Source organism: Prenolepis imparis, unplaced genomic scaffold (genome assembly GCF_030444845.1).
Source record: "Prenolepis imparis isolate NDT839.2.m4 unplaced genomic scaffold, iyPreImpa1.0 SCAF_7, whole genome shotgun sequence".
NCBI lineage: Eukaryota > Metazoa > Arthropoda > Insecta > Hymenoptera > Formicidae > Prenolepis > Prenolepis imparis.
The window spans coordinates 15,793,626-15,810,754 of NW_028141165.1; the positions used below are offsets into that span (position 1 = coordinate 15,793,626).

General features: G+C 34.9%; 1 pseudogene; it reads right to left on the reverse strand.

Annotated features, from left to right (window-relative positions):
• Positions 1–7,647: 7,647 nt before the first annotated feature.
• LOC145938253 (uncharacterized) lies at positions 7,648–16,440 on the reverse strand (annotated as a pseudogene).
• Between the last annotated feature and the right edge of the window lie 689 nt (positions 16,441–17,129).

Consider the following 17,129-nt stretch of genomic DNA (forward strand, 5'->3'; position numbering starts at 1 on the left):
ACAACCGCCTCTTTCTCTTTTTCCTCCATATCTCCTTATCTTCCACGTCTTACAACTTAACATTACAGTAACAGTAACCAATACACCTTAACCGTCTTTCGCCTCTTTTTTCCTCTCCTCCAGAACTCTTTACATCCTCCTTTCTCTCCTTCTTCCATCATCCTCCTGAGCACCTCTACTCCGATTCCTCTCCTATCCTCCTTCGTCTCTCGTCCCACCTCCTTTCTCCTTTTCCATCTCGTTTTCCCTGTCTCCCTTCTTTCCTCCTTCCGACTCCGCCTCTTTCCTTTTTCCTCCTTCTCTCCCATCTCCTTTCTCCCTTACTCCTTCTCCTTAACTCATCCTGCTCTCCTTCTTTCCACCGGCTCCGTTTTTCCTTTCCATCAGTCCCGAGCAGGCATATGGGGTGATTGGTTCGAACAGGATTCGAACCTGGGACCCACCGCATGTCAGCCAGATACTGAACATGCGGGGCCACATTTCACCCCATATAATATAATACATATATAAATAGTAGATTTTCCCCTTGAAAGCTACATGAAAAATTGCATGTCAATATAAGCAATATATAAGCTATATTGTATATATATATATATATATATATATATATATATATATATATCCCAAGTAGCACATAAAGCTTTAAAACGTCTGCGATAACGTTGTCGTAGCTTAAACTGCAGCATTTTTGTCTACCACAGCTACTGCCACAACGTCATTGTGACGTTTTGACAAAGTTGTAGCAGCAAAAATGGGACAACATTTTTAGGCTTTGAAAATGATGTCACAGCCATATGGTTGCACAGCTATTTTGCTATAAAGACGTTGTCATAGCCACATTATGGCAGTCGGAGTAAAGATATAAAAATAACGGATATAATTAATAAACGGATAATGTTTATCATATGGTAAATTAATATTCAATAAAAGTTAAATTTTAATTTTAAAATTATGTAAAAAGATTGAAAAGAATATTAAAAAAATTTTTTTACTTTAACTGGGATTGAACTTCTGACAACCCGAAACCTTCGCTTCAAAAACTTAGGTAAACTTAGATAAAAAAAAAAAGATTAATTAATCATTGCAAATTATTACAATTTATAACTTACATATAAGTATACTAGAGCGGACGCAAATTCATAAGTACAGTGATTACAGAACTACATACAAATCCTTAAGTAATAATTTTAGAGCCGCATAAATGAACGCATTAGGTCCGCTGACCATCGCTGATATATGCAAAATTTAACATAAAACTGATAGTAATGTTACTCCTTGTCTTTCGCTGTCATATACAAATTACAGCCAGATTACAGCTATTTTCGCTGTCTTATACAAATTACAGCCAGATTACAGCTACTTTGGCTGTAATTTTAGTTTCTGTCCGTGCGCGTGCGTCTTTTACGACTTATGTGCTCGCGACGCGTGATGATAATTGTTTTTATAGCCATAACCTGAAAATTGACACTGTGGCGCGTACTGTGTGTGCTGTGTAGTGAAAAATTTTAACAATGTTTATCATCGTAGAAACGATTGAAGATGGTGAAGTAAATTTATGTGTTGTGCCCGAGAGTTGGGAAAAAAACGGCATATTATTTTGGCCACCAGGGCGAAAAGGAATGAACCTTCGAAAAGATGATAGCATTTTACCAGATTTTAATAATGGGTCGAAACAAAAATGCATTGTAAAAAGAAAAAATTTTGCTACCTTTCAAGCTGCTATCAAAGCAGAAAAATATTTAAGTCGGTTTGATGATACCGAGGACGAAGAAAAGTAAGTACAGATATATTGAAAATGATTTGCAATGTAGTTAGTATGTTTATAAAACTGTACCTTCAGACGAAATTCATTCGAGTACATATTTCTGAAAAATCCGTTAAATAAAAAAAATTTAATTTAAAACCAAAATTATTTTATTTATTTTTTAAAATTTAATTAATTTAATTAATGTAATTTATTTGATTTATTATATTTTATAAAATTATTTAAAACAATATTTGTTTACAGTTATTTGGCGCAGAATTCTTCAAAACAAACACAGGGTTCCGAGAATAATATCGATAACAATAATATCGATTTTAACAATTTAATTAAAGAAGCTACTATTAATAATAACGTGACTCTCTTTGAAAATCTAGAAAATTCAGTTGATAGTATTCAAATTCCAAAGAATAATTCACAGGAATCGGAAACTACGAGAGAAATTATAGATGCAACCGATTTGAGAAATTCCCAGAAACCGTTAGACGCTGTTCAAAATATGCTTAAATATTTATCTATTTGATATGTTATTTAACACATTAAAAAATGTTTTTTTTTTCAGTACAAGATCAATTTGATACAATAAATTCAAATATTGAAAATTTGAAGAATCATATGCATCGAGAAATATCTACATGTCAAATTTGACAAATTAATCGATCTTCTGATTAAAAATCAAAGCAATAACATCATCGAGAAACCTGAAAATGACGCACAAAGTGATATCCTTGAAAGGGATATAAAACAAATGAAACCACTAGCAATAGAATCAGATATGAATAAATGAGAAAATAACCTGTGTAATCAAGAATTTGAATTGGCATTTGTAAGTTCCTTGTTTGTATATTTTCAATATTTCGTAAATAAGTACTAATATTAATAATTTTTTAGATAAAAGTGATGAGTGAAATTGAAGGCACGACTGGTAAGAAGGATGGAAACAAAATAGCGTATTTATTGATGGATCGATTATTTGGAAGGCAATTGCTAACTCAGTGTTCATGGACTGGTTCTACAAAAAGGAAAGAAGAAAAAATTAATAAGATTGCTTTTTTTAAATACAATCGAATAACTGAAGCAATTTATAAAATTATACACTTAGCCGACTTACGTTATACAATTGACGATAACATTGCTTTTTTGAAACGGATTCTTAAAAACAGTGTTAGTCGAAGCAAACAGCTTCAAAAGCAATAGAAGTGAGTAGGAGTTAAAAATAAAATTTTTACAAAAATATATATATATAGTATATATTTTACTTATAAGTAATTATTTTTTAGTAAACAAAATTCTGAAGAAGCTAATGGTAACCTTGAATGTGATAACAATCATGATGAAAATGTAGAGGAAGAAAGAGCCGAAAATACTGATGGAATTATATTGATTACTGTTTAAGTAGATAAATGATAATGGTAATGAAAAGTTCTGATTCGTTATAAGATTTATTAGTATAATACACTGTGCAGTTTTAAAAGGTAAAAGTTATGTTTTATTATTAGATTATAAATGTTTCAATTTTTAAATTTTATTTAAAGCGTTCTTTTATTTAAAGCGAAAAAAAAAGTTACTTCGTGTTTATTTATGTTAATTATGATTATTCTAAAGTATTGTTGTATATAATGATAATATAAAATAAAAGATTATATAGTTTTGTTCAGCGTTTAACTACATCATGCATTTAATTTGCTGCATAAATCTAAAGTGTGTATCAGTGGGAAAAATACAGTATCTTTATGATATTCTACTGCCACTAATTTACATTTAATGTCTTTTATATCATACCATTTGGGCAAATATTCCTTGCAGTTTGTACAAAATATATTTAAATAAGATGATGCAATTGGCGTTTCCAAAAATTACTTATTTCTTTCAAACATGAACCGAATATATAAATTTTATCTTCAAAAATCGTAGCGTTTTTCATACCAATAATTTTATTTTTTTTTGTTAAGAACCATTTGTTTCTATCTTCATTTGTTAATGTTAATCCGTCCATTAATTCGACTTTGTAAAAAAAATGCTTATATTTACTTTGATCACAATTGTTGCCAGAATTTTTATTCTTTAAAATAGGATATTTTTTATTATTATAATTTTGAGTTTGTTTTAAATTATTAATTTCAAAAATTCGTCGAGCTGCGGCAACGGCTTGTTTCCCGTTCGGAGCAATTTTTTTATTTTTTGTAAACAATTTTCAAATGGATATGCATTGAAGGTAGATAAGTCGCCGAAATCTTTTACTTCATCAACTAAATGGCAAAGATTATGTACATTGCTGCTAATAGAAGTAATACCGTAAATTTTAATATAACGTTCTATGAAAGTTTTAAATAACTGGTCTGCTACATGTAAATAGTTTGAGTACGACCTGCTATAACAGATTACAACACCACAAAAAAATAACATAAAATGTTGATATATTTCTTTAGATAGATGATCTTTTAATATAACGGGTGCTAGATACAAACCAAAGGTTCGATATTCTGTCCCTTTCCAAAATTTTAAACAATCAAGTGCTCTAACAGCTCGATGAATTTCGCTTAGCATTCTACATCGAAGGAGAAAATCAGACACCAATTCAATTACATTTGCAGACCACTTAGTTTTCAAGCCTAAGGTTCCGTACACGTAGCCAGTTAATAAACGTTTTATTATACCTAGATCTAATAAATGCAATGAATCGGATACCGGAATACTTTTTATCATGTCAATTGGAAGTTTTTCCAAAGGTGTATTCATTTTATGGTGGTCTGAATCGGTTCTGTTACGAAAACTTGCATCAGTTCTTCTAGGCATATCTATACGTGGAAAACTAATTCGATGTTCTTTATGATAATATTCACCTATAGTCGTACACTTTAGACACGAATTATAACCATTAAAATTAACAGTACCTGTAAAAAAAGATTAAAATCAAACTATAAATATAATTGTTTAAAAGAAAATAATGTACACTAAAAATCAATGTAAAAATATTTAGTGCACATAATTATTCTATAATAATAAATATTTTTATTCGTTTTATTTTATTCATTCTATTTTATATATTACCTAACAAGAAATAAATCTATTTTCTATGTAGCTTATTACCTTTAATAAAAGATCTGGCAGGAGTATCACATATAAAGCTTCGAATACGTATATTAATTTTATATCCGTTGATGATAATGCCATTATTTAAAATAGTTAACAATTCGTTGACAAAAGGAGTTAAAAATTCATCAGGAGTTGGAGGTTTTTTTTCTCCACAATAAATTCCAATGATCATAGGTTCAATATTTGAATCATATATTGAAAACAATATTGGCCAGAACTGCATCTTTGAACTATTGTGAATTGGCAATCCATCAATATTAAAATTAAGTGCAATGTCCATTGGATTCTCTACATGAAATAAGCATTTTTCAAGACAAGTCTGTAATCCATTGTGCCAATATTGTCCGCTTCCCATCTTTATAGTAGTCACTGTTCTTGGTGTTTCCAATAGTGTTCTCGGATCTCGAGGCATATTTGGTATTTTTGAAAGAATCAAAATATCCAGTAATGCCTTTATTGCATTATGGCATATATTAAATGTCAGTGCCCATTCTTTTAGTGCCCCTCGTATATCGATACACTCGTAATTAAAATCTTCAAGTACATCATCATTATCTGATAATTCGGCATCACAATTGCTCCAACAGTCAAAATTTACATTTTCGTGCTTCGATAAATCTTCAATCAAAATAGATGATGCTCCTGTCGATCCTTCTACATTCTTTAAATTTGATGTTGAGGCTATATATGTTTCATCCAATGTTGGAGCACTTTTAAAATTTGATTTTACAATATCAGCTTTCTTCATATGATGTTCAACTTTTCTATAAAATGTACTACTTTTCTTAAATTTTAAAAATTTTTGTAAGTCGGTTTCTAGTGTTCTTTTCATCTTATTCACTTTGTTATTTACTTAGAGTTATTCACTTTCTGCATAAATGTATAAATATGAAAATAACAAAATGGATGAGGCTAGTTTTGACATTTCTTAATAGTTGTCATGATGTTTTTACAACCATTAATACAGCTAAAATAGCTGTGGCTAAATTTTGGCTTTTTATTATTGCTGTCACAACGAATTCATAGTAATTAATGCAGCTAAAATCGCTGCGGCTATATTTTGGCTTTTCTGATCGCTGTCACAGCGACTTTACAGCTGTTAATACAGCTAAAATAGCTTTGGCTACATTTTGGCTTTTCTGATCGCTGTCACAGCGACTTTACAGCTATTAATACAGCTAAAATAGCTGTGGCTACATTTTGGCTTTTCTGATCGCTGTCACAGCGACTTTACAGCTATTAATACAGCTAAAATAGCTGTGGCTGTATTTTGACTTTTTTATTAACTATCACAGCGCTTTTGCAGTTAAAAATCCAGCAAAATAGCATTTGCTGCCAAATAGATGTAATTAAGGCTGGCAGGGCGTTATACCAGCTACATTTTTGCTGTCGCAGCGAATATAGCCAGACTGTGTTACTTGGGTATATATATATGCATCTATACATGTATGTATACATGTAAAATATATATATACTATATATATAGGAAGAATAGATATATAAAAATATATATATACCAGGTATTTAAAATAAGCGTTACAAATTTTTATCTCTAAAAGTATTATTTCTAGAAAAATATTTTTTAAATAAAAGTTTCAGTATCTCAAAAGGGGCATAAGTTGATGTTATAGAAATATTTGTAGGAGGCAGTTTTCAAGCTTATTTTTATCAATTTGATTATTTTATATGGAATTATTCTAAGCGTTTATGTATGTACATAGATTCCTTGTAACATTCTGGATAAAAAATTATATGGAAAAGTAGCCAATAATTGAACAGTTTACGAGCGACATTTTACATAATCTAACATATTTTTGATATAAAATACAAAATATCTCGTAAAATATTTACTTTTTAATAATCTTATTTTAATACTTTTATGTATAGAATAATTAGACGAATCAATTGGTATAAAGAAAACACGTAGTTTACGAAAAAATATATTGCTCTATCTCTATATGTTGCAAATTGTATATTTTTTCTCAAAAATAACTATGTTTTTTTATACCAATGGATTAGTCTAATTATTCTATACATAAAAGTGGTAAGATTATCGAAAACTAAATATTTTACGAGATATTTTGTATTTTATATCAAAATATGTCAGATTATGTAAAATATCTCGTAAACTGTTCAATTATTGTCTATTTTACTCTTATAATTTTTTATGCAGAATGTTACAAGGAATCTATTTACATAAACACTTAGAATAATTCCATATAAAAAAATCAAGTTGACCATGAAAATTGCCTCCTACAAACATTCCTGTAACATCAACTTATATCTCCCTTGAAAAACGAGAACTTTTATTTAAAGCATTTTTTTTAGAAATAATACTTTTAGAGATAAAAATTTGTAACATTTTATTCAGAACACCCGGAATATATATATACACATGTGTATGATAAATATATTATATTGATATTACATGTAACTTTCTATAAGTTACAATGTTTGCAGTACACAGTTTGCTTTTTTTTCTCTAATCAATATAATTGAGAAAATAGAAAATATAACAACCAGCTCACGAATAGATCGCCTCTGGAATAAAATATTTTTAAAACGATAAAATATACAATATAATAGAATATTATATTATATAATATGTTTTTAAATATTGAGGATAGAATGGGCCCCTCCAACGCCCATTCCCGTGAGAACGCAACCACATTATATGTATTTTTTTTCGTCTCTCCGATTAATTGTAAACAAGACATTTGCATTGAGGCGTCTTTTGCAACGATATTTATTGGAATATTATAAATTTCTGATATAATGGTAAATTTTTATTATTTAAAAAAAGGCGACAATTTATTTTCTGCTACAATTTGAAGAAAATGTTGCCTCATATATTTAACATTATGAGAATATGTCTCATTACAAGGATTTCCTCCTAAAGCTATAATTGTAGCAAATGCTGCAGCAAAGATTCCACAACATATATCATCAGGTTGTGTTTGAACCTTTTCAAATATTATATTTTTTTTATTTATTTGAGGATAACGGCGATGAACGTAATTTTTTTCTTTAGGCACCAATTTATCGTATGTACAGCCGGGTAGACTATCGTATACTCGAAGCTTGGTGCCATCAAAAGAAATACATCGCCAGTGATCACTGCAATTTCCTCCAATAATTTGTAAGCTTTTGTCGCTACGACTTGCTTCAATTATATGAGGATATTCCAAATATAACACACTTTGTCTTTCAAAACAAGAATTATCTCTTATGACGCGCAAAAATCGATCCAATGATTCATAATTTATTTTACTATGTAAAGGTAATACATTATCCTTTACTAAATAAAAAGGAGCTACCGAATTATCTAGAAACTCTTTTTGTTTTGCCATATCGTGTTCAGTTAGCTCTTCTGTATTTTTCGAGTAATTAACTACGATGCAATCATCATCTTGTTCTGCATTCAAAGCAGTAATAGTTGCTTCCATCGATAACATATTTGATTTGATACATTTATTTTCTTTGGCAATGTTTTCGTCTTCTACATTACACTGTCGAAGACTTGTTCGGTTAATTCTTTTTTTGGCTGCTTTTTCTTGAGCTTCTATTATATAGCTTGGATTTCTAATTGGTATATGTCTATTATGCCGACTATCTAAGATTTCCGGAAGCATGCAATCGTAATAGAAACGTGTTAAAAAGGGCAGCATTTGATTACTCCAAAATACATTGTCTTTATTAACACGTACTATTTTCAAGCTGTTTGGCGTCCACACAGCGAAAATACAATAATCTCGCTGCGTTATATTTAACTGGCCTTGAATTTGATAGAAAAATCGGTGGTTTCGATTCATATTGTTACGTCCTCGGGACGGCTTTTGCTTATCTCGCAAAAAGGGGTTCACTCGCACTCACTCACTCACGCGCCCGAAATAAATAGACTCGCGTAATGAAACAAGGACCTTTAATATCACGACCCAATACAAAAAGACGATGAAATATAATAACGAATGCATATAATATGCGGAAAATGTTCTATGGTCTCGGATGCGTCCGCACGATGCGACAGCTAGACCAAATCTAATATGATGTCGGAAAACAACCGAATCGCGGGTTGTCAACAACAACCCTCCTAGTGATGATGCTCAGGGGATGAAATAAAGGTACTCAAGGGATGCATTCCAGGGACGTAACACTACCCCCCTTCTTCAAAATTGTCGTCCCGACAATCAGAAACAGAGAGCCATCCATTGCTGTCCTTGAATTCCGTGCTCCGATGTCGACCTTAGAATTCCGGATCCCATCGCACATCCGCACACGTCTCCAGGTACCGACGAGTCTTCCTGCTCTACCCTGGACTGTTGTCACAGGTTACCGAGCGACTCGCCATTCCGGTCCCAATCGACCGACAGCCACACGTCGATTCCAGGGCTCCGACGAACTATCCTGCCCTACCCCGGGCTGCTGCCTCGGGTTACAGAGCGATCCGCCATCTTCGAACCCAATCGACCTCCGATGTTTGTTCCGCTACATCCTGGTTTCCCTGCGAGCTTGAAGAAATTTTCGGATAAGGGGGGGGTAACTTTCGTGGACCCATCGTCCCTCGTGGACTCCCCAAATCCCTGCCTCGGGATTTGCCCTAAGACCACACGGGAAAACCACGGATAAAAAAAAACCGTGGGTGAGGCAGTCTTCTAAGAATCAGACGAAGACGAAACTTCTTTCTTCCTGGAAAGCTTAATTCGACGATCGGCTTGTTCGCCTTTTCCAGAAAACTCTTCCCCAAGCAGAACCTCTCCAAAATAGAACTTTTCCAAGGCAGAACCTCTCTCAAATCAAAGGCTCTGAAAAAGAAAACAATTCTAATTCCTTTCAAGAAAAGGAGCTATCCTATCTGCATATACGACTTTCTTTTTATGCCTAGAATGCAGCTTTAGATGTCTTCTGAATGCAGTAAACTACGTCATTAAACTTCATTATTATCAAATAAGGGCCTTCCCAATTGTTCTGCAATTTTTGAGCCCTCCCTTTACTTCTTCGAGGATTAAATAACCAGACTCTCTCTCCCTCCTTGAAAAGAACTGTTCTAACTTTTCGATCATATCTGGTTTTCATTAGAGAGGACTTTAAAACCATACGTTCCCTAACACAAGAACGAATTTCTTCTAATTTCTCTTTCAAATTTTCGACAAAGTTTTCCGGAGGCAATCTCTCTTCGTCAAATCTGGGAGTTTCTTGTAGCAAGTCCTGGCAGCCTAAGTTCTCGAGCGAAGTACAATTCTGCAGGGGTCACCCCTGTGGTTTCATGCTTCGAAGATCTATAAGCCAAGAGAAACATAGGGACCCATTCATCCCAATCTTTCTGATTTTCGGAAATGTATTTCGTCAGGTAATTGATAATCGTCTGATGGCGTTCCACTTGGCCATCTGACTGAGGATGAAGAGCAGTAGTCCTTGTCTTTTTTATCCCAAGAAGTCGCATCAATTCTTTAAATAACTGAGACTCAAAATTCTTTCCCTGATCTGTGTGAATCTCCAGAGGCACTCTATGCCTTGAAACAAATTGATTCACGAAAACTTCAGCCACTATCTTGGTTTTAATATTCTTGACAGGGAAAGCTTCTACCCACTTCGTAAAACAATCCACCATAACAAGGAGATATTTATTCCCTGACTTAGTCAACGGAAGAGGACCAAGGATATTCATTTGCACTCTCTCTAATGGATCTTCAACGTTGTATATTTGCAAAGGAGATTTTACCTTTCCAGAAGGACCTTTCCTCGATACACAGACCTTGCAAGTTCTGCACCATTTCTCAACGTCCAGTTTACAATTTGCCCAATAGAATCTTTTTCGGATCTTCTCTAAGGTCTTGTTGACTCCAAAATGTCCTCCGGATGGAGAATCGTGAGTCTCCTGCAAAATTTCTCTAATCCGATCTTGGGGAACTATCAATTGAAGAAAACTAATTCGTAGATTCGGGGCTTCCCATCTCTTATAGAGAATCCCTTTTTTCAGAACGAGAGAGTCCCAATAAGACCAATAAATCTGAGCTGAAATGTTTTTAAGAGGAACTTCCGAATGCAATGGTTTTCTTCCTGTTTCTTTTCCTTGTATAATAAATGAGATGTTTGGATCTTTCCGCTGTGCTTCACGCCATTTTTCAAGATCTTCATCGGCAAGCACAATACGAGCGACCATTTTCTGTGTTTCTTCTGCGCTCTTCTTCTCGACCTTAGCGCAGTACTCGCATCCGAAACTCTCACATAATCGCCTGGATAGTCCATCAGCATTCCCGTGAGATTGTCCTCTTCAGTGAATAATTTCGAACTCAAATTCTTGAAGTCTTTCAAGCCATCGAGCCAATTGCCCTTCTAGTTCCTTGAAAGACATTAACCATTTTAGGGACACATGATCGGTGCGAATTATAAATTTTCGTCCTAAAAGATAGTGACGGAAAAATTTCAAAGAATCTACTATCGCTAACAATTCTCTACGAGTCACGCAATAATTCCGCTCGGCCTTGCTAAGTACTTTGCTAAAATAAGCAATTACTTTTTCTTTTCCCGATTGTCTTTGAGACAACACCGCACCGCTACCGATATTAGAAGCGTCTGTATCTAAAATGAATTCGTCTTCGCCCTTAGGAAAAGATAATATCGGAGAAGACGATAACATTGACTTCAATCTATTGAAGGCATTTTGGCATTCATCTCCCCAAACAAATTTAATTTGATTTTCTGTTAATACGTAAAGGGGTTTTGCCAAAGAAGAAAATCCTTTTACAAACTTTCGATAGTATGAACAGAACCCGAGAAAACTACGTAACTGTTTCTTCGTATGGGGGACCGGCCAATCTCTCACGGCAACAATCTTTTCCGGATCGGTGGTAACTCCCTCTTCAGAAATTATATGTCCCAAATATTTAACATTATTTTGGAAGAAAATACATTTTTTTGGATTGATTTTCAAATTAGCTTCTTTTAACCGTGAAAATACCATATTTAAATTTTCAAGCATTTCGTCAAAACTTTTTCCAAAAATAATTACGTCATCTAAATATACTAAACATCTTTTTGATAACAAACCGTGCAAAACTCTTTCCATAAATCGTTCAAATGTAGCGGGAGCGTTGCATAAACCGAAAGGCATTACAGTGAATTGCCAAAGACCCCTGCCGATTGAAAAAGCCGTCTTTTCTTTGTCCTCTGGTCGGACTTTTAATTGCCAATAACCACTTTTTAAATCAAGCGTAAAAAACCAAAAGTTACCTGAGAGTTGATCTAAAATATCGTCAATTCTGGGAAGAGGGTACGAATCCCTTACCGTCACGTTATTCAATTTTCGGTAATCCACACAAAATCTCAAACTGCCGTCCTTTTTCCTCACCATAACGGCTGGAGAAATCCAGGGACTTTATGACTCCTTGTACCCTCCTATCCTCAATAATTTCATCTATCTCCTTTCTCATGTGTATAAGAATTCGACGAGGTACCTGCTTTATGGGGAGAGAGTCTTTTATGTTAATGACATGTTCTACGACGTTACAATTGCCAGCCACAATATTTTAAAAAAATACATCACAATAATTATTTAAAAAGTTGGCAAAAATTTCTTTCTTTGTATTTTTTAAATTTATTGAATTATTTTTGAAAAGTTCTTTTAAAATAGATGGAATTTCATAAGAATCTTCGATTCGAGAGCAATTATAAATTATTTCTTTATTTGATTCCAATTCTTTAAATTCGTAATCAAAAATATTTTCTAAGTTAATTTTTTGAAGAAAATCAGCTCCCAACAAACAATTATCTTTTATGGTGGCAATGAACATAGGAAATAAAATCGAATCCTTTCCAACCTCTACTCTAACCTCTACTTGAAATTCAATTGATACTTTTTCTCCCGTCGGATATCTTAGATTACAATTTTCAACTCTAACCTTTTTAATATCTTTATCTATTAACTCTTTATTTATAACAGAAACATCGGAGCCCGTGTCTATTTTCAAAGAATAATCTTTACCATTTATTCTTCCATTGTAATAGAAATTATTTTGTCTAATCCTAGCGATATCAAAATCAATAAAACAATTCACCGTCGGGGCTTTTTGAGAGAAAGTCGAGCTCACCCCGCGTAACTCGACTAAACCGCGTTTCCCTTCTCTTCAGGGCATTCTGACCGGAAATGCCCTGTTTTCCCGCACGTCCAGCATTCCCTGCCTTTCGAGGAAAAATTATTCCCTCGCCATTTCTCTTTCGAAGGATCTTTCTTATCGTGATCTTTCCGCGCGCCGTTCCTCTCCGCCTTTTGATAAAAATTTGCGCTATTAAATTTTCCGTAGTTAGATTTTGCGAAATTTTCTCTCCTTTTCTCAAAATTTTCTCCCTGAATAATTTTTACCGTTTTCGCTCTCTCAACGGCCAAATTTAAGGAGGTTATTCCTTCTAACTGAAGGGTCCTCCTCAAGAAACCATCGAAGAGAGCCGAAATAAATTGCGCGCACGCGATTTTATCTCTTACTGCGTACGGACATTCGGGATATGCAAGTCGTGACAATCTTTCCAACTCAGCACCAAAAGAAGCAAGATCTTCCCCAAATTTTTGTTTTCGATTCGTAAATAACGAATAATAATTTTGTGTAAGATTTCCTTCCCTGAAAAGCAATTCTAATTTTGATTTCAATTCGGCAAAAGTTATCGAAATTCTCAATACTTTCCAAAACGGTTCGCGCTTTTCCCCTTAGATTCGTGGCCAAAGCAGCAGTTTTTGTGGATTCGTCCCAATTATTCGCGCGCGCGATCAAAAGAAATTGCGAGAGGAACTCTCGCAGCGGAACTTTCCCGTCAAACGTGTCGGGTTTTAATTTAAAACCCATTCTAGCGCGAAGATCACTGTTAATATCTCCACAAGCTCTACTATCGGGGTTAAAAGAAGCGATGTTATTGGAAGGACTTAGCTCATTTTCCTCCCGCGAAGCGATTCTCTGTTCCAACCGGCGGAGTTCCTCGTCGCGCTGTCGCAGCAAAGCTTCGAATTGTGTGCGCTCCTGCTCTCGTTGTTCTCGCAGTTCTCTGATTTCCTGTAGCGCAGTTTGTAGAATATGTTCCTCCGAAGGAGCCTCCGAATTCGATGGTGTTCGAAGCGGAGCCTGTGAGCGGGTTACTCTCGGCGAATGTTGCGTTGTCATTTTTATCAATCCTTCGTAGCTCGTTGTATCGGCTCGTCTCTCGTTTGATCATGGACGAGCCCCCAAAATGTTACGTCCTCGGGACGGCTTTTGCGATATCTCGCAAAAAGGGGTTCACTCGCACTCACTCACCCACGCGCCCGAAATAAATAGACTCGCGTAATGAAACAAGGACCTTTAATATCACGACCCAATACAAAAAGACGATGAAATATAATAACGAATGCATATAATATGCGGAAAATGTTCTATGGTCTCGGATGCGTCCGCACGATGCGACAGCTAGACCAAATCTAATATGGTGTCGGAAAACAACCGAACCGCGGGTTATCAACAACAACCCTCCTAGTGATGATGCTTAGGGGATGAAATGAAAGTACTCAAGGGATGCATTCCAGGGACGTAACAATATTATCTGGATTTTTCTTATCAAAGATGCCTTTCAGTTGAGGCAATGTCTTTATGGCCTCTTCCGCTGTTAAATGCTCAGCTGATAGAGGACATTTTATTTCTACCAGACCATCTTCATCTATGAATCCGTCAGGAGAAGCACCCAAGCATGGATTTTTAATATCAATAAATAATCCGCAAGTTTTAATCTCCTTTTTCAATATTACGGCCAATTCTTTTCTCGCAATTTTTTCCATTTCGCGACCATATTTCATAGCCGCAGTATCGACAGAGGGAGAAAATATAATGTTCTTTACAGTCGCGGCGCAAGACGTTGTCGATCTCATGCGACATACGATTCCAAAATTAGATGCCGTCAACAATTCCTGTCTTAATGTATGCCACAAATCTGAATCACTTTGCTCCGTTGTATTATGTTCAATTTGTCTCCAATTTTTCCCATTTTCAAACAACTTTTCCAAATGATTTTGTCGAAGTTGTTCAAAAACATCAGATGGAAGATCAGGTTTTTGTGATTGCGTAATGGCAATCTGTTCCTGACTCCCTTTTAAATTTCTTTTGCCTTCCATTTATTTCCCGAGATTTTCTAGTTCTTGCAACTTTTACTTGTCGTCGCTTTTCCAGAGTCTCGATAACAGGAGGAACATTTTTACCCATGCTATTATGTACTTCCGTGAGAACTTGTTGCGTATTAAATTGCACAACTGCTCCCGCAATTCTAGCATTGTAGGAGCCCCGGTTATCAAAATTAATGCGCTTGCCACCAATTTCTTTGCAGATTATCGAATTGAACGACTCTGCAGGATTGTTGGTGAATTTTAACAACAAGCTGTCAGAATAAGTGCTTACATATATGATAGCATTCTCTACTTTTTGGTAAAGACCGTGCAACTTGAGAAACGGTACATAATTTTTCTTCGTTTCATCAAGGTCACATATACGACAGCGTTCCTTACATCGTTTATGTTCACCAAATATATAGCTAGGAATATTTAATATATCTTTTTGTAATTTTCTAGCCTTATAATGGTCAGATTGCTCTTGTTCTCTTCATAAATCAATTGCTTCTATCACTTCTTTTCGTATCTTCGAAATATTGTCTTTTACAACATTTCGTAGCTGGACGAAACCACGCTTTCTATGCGTTTTTTGTTGAGTTGTCTCTGCTACAGCCTTCAGCTTTTTGCATAGATTTCGAAGCAAATGATTGGTACATTCTATTTTTTTCACGGTCACCATATGTTCCCGATATGGTCTGCTATCAACGATGGTCTGATATACGCTGCTATCACCATCGGCAATAATCGTTCTATAAATTAATCCATGCATTTCTAGGCTATTTTTAAAGCCTTCTGCAATGGCGTCGCTTTCCATGGTTGTGAAGCTTGCGTTACGATCGAAATTTTTATAGCATTTATGATCTCTTGGTTCGATTCTGTTTCGTTCCGCTATATCACATATGGTGCAAAATTTATTGCGGACACCGACGAAGAGAATCTTTTTCGTGCGGTAACCAATTATAGCACCAACACCGGAAAGAGAATCGTAGGCGGTGTCGTACGATCTCTTCATCCAACTACCATCCGCTATAACAGTTATGTACGGAACACCGTTTATAACATTGTTCCTTTCGAGAGCGAGTTGCTTTTCAACTTCGCCAGCCATTTTCATATTTTCCATGGCTGTTTTCTCAAAATCATCGACTAACTTTTCTCGATTTTTAATATAAGTTTTATCGGAAATACATGGAATATTTATGGCTGCACACAATTCTTCCAGCTGGGCATAGCCAATTCCCACTGTAATAGTTCCTGCTACAGCAGCCATATTAATTATATAATAGCCCAATGTTTTTGGCTCTTCGGGTTCTGAGCAGAAATTAGCTTTAGTATTGCACATTTGGCACTTAAAGAAAAATTGCGTCTTTAACCCTTTGGAAAGAGTATACATGAGTTTCCAATCTCTAAAATGGCACTCTATTCCTTGCATATGATCCTTAAATGTTGTTTGGATTTCATTCCACATATGAGAAATGTCGACAATGCGACGGCCTTCAGGCAAGTTTTCTTGTATATAACAACTGTCTGGAAGGGCTTCGTTGTCAATAACAAGAGAATTGTTATCATCGCAATTGTCGACAATGCGACGGCCTTCATGCAAGTTTTCTTGTATACAAGAACTGTCTAGAAGGGCTTCGTTGATAATAACAAGAGAATTGTTATCGCAATTATCATCGACAATGCGACGGCCTTCAGGCAAGTTTTCTTATATACAAGAACTGTCTAGAAGGGCTTCGTTGATAATAACAAGAGAATTGTTATCGCAATTATCATCGACAATGCGACGGCCTTCAGGCAAGTTTTCTTGTATACAAGAACTGTCTAGAAGGGCTTCGTTGATAATAACAAGAGAATTGTTATCGCAATTATCATCGGCAATGCGACGGCCTTCAGGCAAGTTTTCTTGTATACAAGAACTGTCTAGAAGGGCTTCGTTGATAATAACAAGAGAATTGTTATCGCAATTATCATCGGCAATGCGACGGCCTTCAGGCAAGTTTTCTTGTATACAAGAACTGTCTAGAAGGGCTTCGTTGATAATAACAAGAGAATTGTTATCATCGCAATTGTCATTTTGATAATACGTACCTTTATTTGACTCCAAGCATTGCATTACCTGGGTACTGATAGTACTCTGCGTTGATACCACTGCTT